Consider the following 6,498-nt stretch of genomic DNA (forward strand, 5'->3'; position numbering starts at 1 on the left):
GGTAATATGTAGGAAAATACAGGAATAAAATATTATGGAATATAAATTTGCTCTAGAGTGTTATCGCACTCACGTTTGAGCTAATTATGTGCTGTATGTAATTTGATCAATGTTTATATGTGAATAAATGCGTAAATTAAAATCTGTTTAACATATAAAGCGTCCGATCATGACTTGTAGAAGACTTTTGTGTAACACTTAAGGTGACATTTTCCAACCCTTATGTTATCCTTAGGAAAATGACAGTTAAGGGGCTTTATGCAACACTTAATGGGTTTTAAGGGATACTCAGAGCCGTTGAGAAACATAATAATCACTTTAATCTAGCTTGCCCTCACTGTTGTACACGGAAGCAGCTCCGAGTGGATGACGTATGAGGTCGGCTTTGCGCATGCCCCGCTCAGAAGTGACGAACGCGGAAGCGCAGGGGAGAGATCAAAACAAAACAACGGTCACGAATTAGAAGTACAAAACGAGGATTTGTAAAGAAGAATGTCAGAGGATTTCATTTATGCAACCGGGCCCTGTATTATAATATCAACACTTCAGAAGTTGGTTGACACACTCATGTAAACTAATTGTCAATCACTGGCTCTTTATTTGCATCCTGTTCATTTTATAGCCATTGTTTAAAAAAAATTATAATCATAATCAAATCATAATCAATAAGGTATATGATTAGTTTAACTAGAGCACATTTCTAAAGGATACTTTTAATGAAAATACTTCTGACTTTAACAATAGTGTATTAATATCTGTAAAGTCCAGAAGGTGATGCAGAACAGAATGACCCAATAAGAACTTACAAAGAACATATTAAAATTAAAATAACTTGCAGATTTGAACAGTTTCTCTTTTCACCATCATATTATGGATTTCATTTTAGGTAGACATGAGTTTCTGTAGACTTTTTTAGACATAGTCTGACTCTCTGATATGTCAACTTTTATTGATATGCATCAGATTGTTCACTTGCCAAAGTGACATGTCTTGGGTATTCTATAGTTTTTGGAAGTATAAAAAATAGTTTGTGGAAGATTCATCAATAAAAAAAAGTAAAGTCAGTAACAACAAAACCAATATGAGAAAAATAGAATGATACTATCTCTGTAAAAAGTCTAGATGGATTTTTTACATAAAGACCCTTTCAATAGGTTTTGAATGGGGAAAATGCAACACGCAATATAGCCACTCTATCAAAAGAAGCCCCACCTTCTGAGTAAAAGAGCCAATCGCTAAATGATAAAGTTGATTTCAAATACGAAATTTAATCATAAGTTTGGTGAGTTTTGGAGAATTTGATGTTTCCCCATTCACAGAGATAGAAGCTGCACTTGCATGCCCGAGAGGCGTTCAAAGATGGCCGCCGAGTGACATGACTTGCCTTAAAGGGACTTTGATACTACTTGCCTACATAATAAATCATACTGGCTAAATAATTATACAGGTGTCTCTAATCATTAAATGTGCTCATGTTTTAAAGATGATAACAATAATAACTCACCTCTGATGGTGTATGTGTCACTGCGTGGTGATTTGATCTCAGGTTCAGTCTTGAGTGAATAAACACAGATCAGCTGTCTGATGTTCACTGGTCATGTGAAGAGTTCACTACGACTTACATAAAACATACAAAGATTCTTTCCAGACTGAGAGACACGTTGATACAGAAGAACATCGTCCTTAGTGTAGAGACTACAGATGAAATCAGCTCTGACTGAAAGTGGTATTTCACATGATATGCTGAGCTGGTCATCACTAACACTGATGAAGGGTTTCTGAAGTGAATCTGAAGAGAAATAATCCGCAGCTATTAAAGTGCCCCTATTATGGCATTTTTAAGGTTCCTAATATTGTTTAGGGAGTTTCCTACAATAGGATTATAAAGCCAAAAAACGCTTTTATTTTCTCAAAATATGCATTTAATATCACCTAATTTTCCAACGATTCGTTCAAAGCAGTTCTAAGATTCAGTTGGTGCGTCCGAAATGGCTTACTGTCTGAGTAGGTGCTAAGTTACATTTGAATTTCAATTCACTTCAGGACCGTTAAAAAAGTATGTTCTATATAGTATTCATATGGGTAGAATGAATTAAACTTGGACGTACTACATCTGCCATGTTGTTACTGTCACATGATGACCTACCAGTGTCATTTGTGTAGCTTCACTGCCATTCATAAATCCTCTCCTGTGGCCTCATGGGATTGTAAAGTGTCCATCGAATGCACATTTCAGGATGCTTTCACACTAGCACTTTTTGTGCGCACGCGGGTTCGACTGACGTCATAGTTCGGTTCGTTTGGATGATGTGAACGCTGTCTTCCGAACTCGGGTGCGCAAACTTGGCGTTGCATTTGCAACCATGTGAAGACAGGGGGTGCTGCAGCCCCCTCAGCACCCCTACTTCCCGCGTTACAGGGTTCATGTGAACTCCGGTACGGTTCGCTGCTGATGTGAACGCAATCGTACCAAATCGCGGAAGTGAACCGCTATTAATGACGTATTATTTGATAAAAATGTGTGTTTTTGTGTGTGTTTTACTCACTTTCCTGACAAGCGTGACTGACGCGCTGCAAACAGAGAGCTGTAACGTTATATCTCATTTCTGTTCGCCTTCAGAGTTCTTTAGAGCATGCAGGGGAGCAATCGAACTCGGGTTAGGACCAGGTAAGCGAACCAAGTGTGAAAGCACCCTCAGAATCCGGGCGGAAAAAGTAGGTCATCCAGGTACTTTTTGTCTACTATTTTTGTATACTGTGAATTCGGACATACTTCTCGCCTCACATACTGTTTTTCGCCTACTATAGGTTACAGTAGGGAAGTATGCGATTTCGGACACAGCGAATAACTTTATTTATCGTGCACTTACAACTTTGCAGATCGTTTACATTCACAAACAGCTACATTACACACTGCATGAAAGGCAATATTGGAAATGGCATAATAGGGGCACTTTAAAACACAGCAGTAACAGTTTCTAAGACAGAAGAACAGCAGTGAAATATCTCACCTAGAACCGTCACTGTGGCGGGAGGAGAATCAGATGATGGTTTATTGATGCCTCGTTCATATGTTGTGTAGAAGCAGTTAATGTAGATTGATACAGGTGATTTTACACCTGCCCATCTGAGCACTTCAGCACCAGTGAGCTCGAGCTCACATGATGAACTGACTTTTATATTCTTCTCTTCTCTGTTTCTGATGAAATAACACTGATTCACTCTAACATCTGCTGGAGTCTCACAGCTGATCTTCACTGAGCTGGACTCTCTTATGACATCTGGAGATACTTTTACAGTAGGAGATTCTGAAACAACACACACAAAAAAAAAGGTTCTTCAGCGGTTATTTGGGGGTGGTTAAGGTGCTATATAGCACCGCTAACGTATATAGAACCCATTAAGCCCTTGTATAGTTCTTTAAAGGTTCTCTAACTCTCTCTTAGTCTAGTTGGGGAAATGATTTTAAAAAACATTAAAATACAGTGTATTTCCTGAAAAATAACGTGGTTCCTCTTCAGGAACTCGAGCTGCGTCGGAAAACGCTAGGGGAACGCCTTTCAGCGTGACCGGCTCTGAACTCGTGTGTAATCAGACCAATAGATGGGCGAGACGTCACGGCGGGGGGCGGAACAGCCAGGAAGCTATAAAAGCACGTGCGGTGAGACCAACGCCAGCTTTTTGTCATTCAGCAAGCGCTCTGTGTGTGTGTCAGTTGTGAGTCTTATTTGGTGTTGTCTGTCCCATAGGGAAATAAAAGGAAATAGAAATGTCAAAAGCACATGAAATAGCGTTTTCCGACGCAGCGTCTCGTTCCCTCGAGGAACTAGGGTTACATACGTAACCTGAGACGTTCTCAGCCTTTTTGCCCCCCAAGGCGCCCCATAAGGAAATATTCCAGGGCCCCCACACAAGACTTTTTGACCTCAGAAAAGCATAAAAGTGATTCAAAACAGCTTTTGCCATTGTAGTAAATTCCCATTCATAGCAAACATATGAGAGTGGAGTAACATCTCTAAAATCTGAGGAGAATGGGGTTCCTCTTATGGTTCTACATAACACCATTTGACAAAGGCGCTGTAGCACCTTTAGCACCTATATAGCAAGTGGTTCCCCCATGATTACAAGCCAATGAACCACTATTAGTGCTATTTAGCACCATTTTTGTTTTGAGTGTATATTACATCTGCTCATGGTCTATGTGTGCAAACACAATAATATTCTGATATTAATCATATGTATTTGGGTTCTAAAATCTGAATAAGACAACTGCTGATTAAATACAAAATATTCTACGACTAAACGATTATGGTTCACATGGAGCACTATTGACATGTAGAAAAATATTAGACAAAGACACTTTGTTCACTACAAATGTGAACATACAGTATTTAATTAACATTAAACAACCGAGTTCCCTTACTGTAAGACTGAACCTCCAGGAGCTGAAAGACTATGAAGATGAACAACTCCATTACAGCGAGTGTGAGAGAAGAGACGAGACTCACACAATGAGTGAATTAGGAAGTGAAACATCAGGCCACAGGAAACTGTAGTCTATGCTTTGTGCAGTCAGTTTTATGAAGATGAACATGATTATGATACTTACAGTTATGTGCACTGTAACATGTAGCCTATCTGAAACTTGACACTATACAGCGCTTTTCAAACGGTGGGTCGTTAGTTTAATTAAGTTCTAACTAGGGCTGTGTGATATTGAAGAAAAATGCGATATGCGATACCTTGTTAAATAATGCCATATTCAATATGCGGTATGATATTGCTTGAAGTGTGTAAAATCAATTGAAATTATATTTTAAAATATTTACAAATGAAAATTATGTAACCAATATATTTCACATGCTTTCTTTGAAAGAATCACTACAACTTCTAAAGGTGTTCAGCAGTGTTTTAGCAGTACATAAAAAGTAATGTCACAAATCTGAAAATGTAATTTTAACATCAATGTGAACATACAAACAAAAAAAATGAATGCCACTATTTTTATATACATGTCAGTCCCTCCAGGATATTTGCGGCATTTCTTATTTTTTTGCAGTGAAAATATACCACAGACAACATTCTTCTAACACTGTTATGACTTTTCTGACTTCGAGAAACATTGTAGGGCTCCAGACTAACGTTTGAGGACACCAGCACTAGTGCCATTAAGTTCTATAAGGTGGCACCGGCACCAGCACCTGACAGCAGGGCATTGCACAGACATTTTGAGGGGCAGTGGCCCCAAACTAAAAAAAGGGGCACAATGAGGGTGGGTGCTTGTTAATACAAATTATCCAGCTGTTACAAATATACAATTAAAAGAGAAGACAGCACACTCGGTAATAACTGACATTATTGTAGATGTTTTGATAAGAGTGGGCTCTCCCTCACTCTCTGAGCCTGCTTCTGCCTCATCTTCAATGGAAGTAGGGGAGAGTGGGGTAAGTTGACCCACCCCCTGTTTCTTGGCAACTGTACATCTGTCATGTGACGATGTATTTTGGAACCACCCATCATTTCTGCCAGACTATGGAAAGGAGAAACACATGGGCGGAATGGAAGGCACCCATTTACTTTAAAAACTGTTTTTGCTTGTCAAAGTAATAACAGATGTAATGGTTGTTACATCAAAGCAAATTTATCCAGGTCTAAAAATACTTATGATACATATAGGTGATTTAGCAATAAAACCATGCAAATCATTCAGCTAAATATTAGCCTGAACTGGTAAGCAACAGTAGCTATTTTTTCCAAAATAAATCCAGCTAACTGAGTTAGCGACGTACGAAGAACTGTAGGCCCCTAGTCACTAATGGCCAACAAACTCTCTGTTTAGTCTGTTTTTAGGAAGGCTACAACTTTAGTGTTCAACTTATTGTTTCAGAAATGCAAACAATTAAATATTGAAATTTAAACTTCATTTGGTTGGTTTCATGTTGGTAAAGTTAACTTTAAGAAAAGAAATATGACTGTTTGTAAAAGGAAATCATTCTGATCATTTAAAATACTAGGAATACTTTAATTTGGATAGGACTGGATAGGATAGGATAGGATAGATACTTTCATTGTACTTCTGCGTCATTTTCCCTTATCTTGAGCAATTATTTATTTCACATGGGTTTGAATCAGATTCAGTCGGATGATCATTTTACACCCAGATGGTGCATCTTACCCACTGACTCGACTCGGGTCAAGTTTGCTGTCTTGCTGGAGCTTTGAATTCATGTTTGCAATATTGAACTGCCTTTAGCAGCCTCCCTTCGCTTTTTCTCTCTTTGTCTTCTTTTTTGTGAAGGCATTTTTTTTTTGTCTACAAAGTGTGCCAACAACAGCAAATTTGGTGTTATCCATATTAGATCTAATAATAGCTAATAAAGATGATATAATTTCAGTTCTGTTTCTTTTATATGAAAATAAATATGATGAACAGGACACTCAAAGTGCTTGCTATTTAATTCCATACGAAAGGTGTATTTATCATCCATTTTTACTTTA

General features: G+C 38.2%; 1 pseudogene; it reads right to left on the reverse strand.

The window, feature by feature from the left end:
- LOC107751228 (uncharacterized) overlaps positions 1-4,475 on the reverse strand; it is a 12,260-nt pseudogene extending 7,785 nt beyond the window's left edge.
- Between the last annotated feature and the right edge of the window lie 2,023 nt (positions 4,476-6,498).

This window comes from Sinocyclocheilus rhinocerous, unplaced genomic scaffold, assembly GCF_001515625.1.
Source record: "Sinocyclocheilus rhinocerous isolate Xijiao unplaced genomic scaffold, SAMN03320098_v1.1 scaffold362, whole genome shotgun sequence".
In the NCBI taxonomy this organism is placed as follows: Eukaryota; Metazoa; Chordata; class Actinopteri; order Cypriniformes; family Cyprinidae; genus Sinocyclocheilus; species Sinocyclocheilus rhinocerous.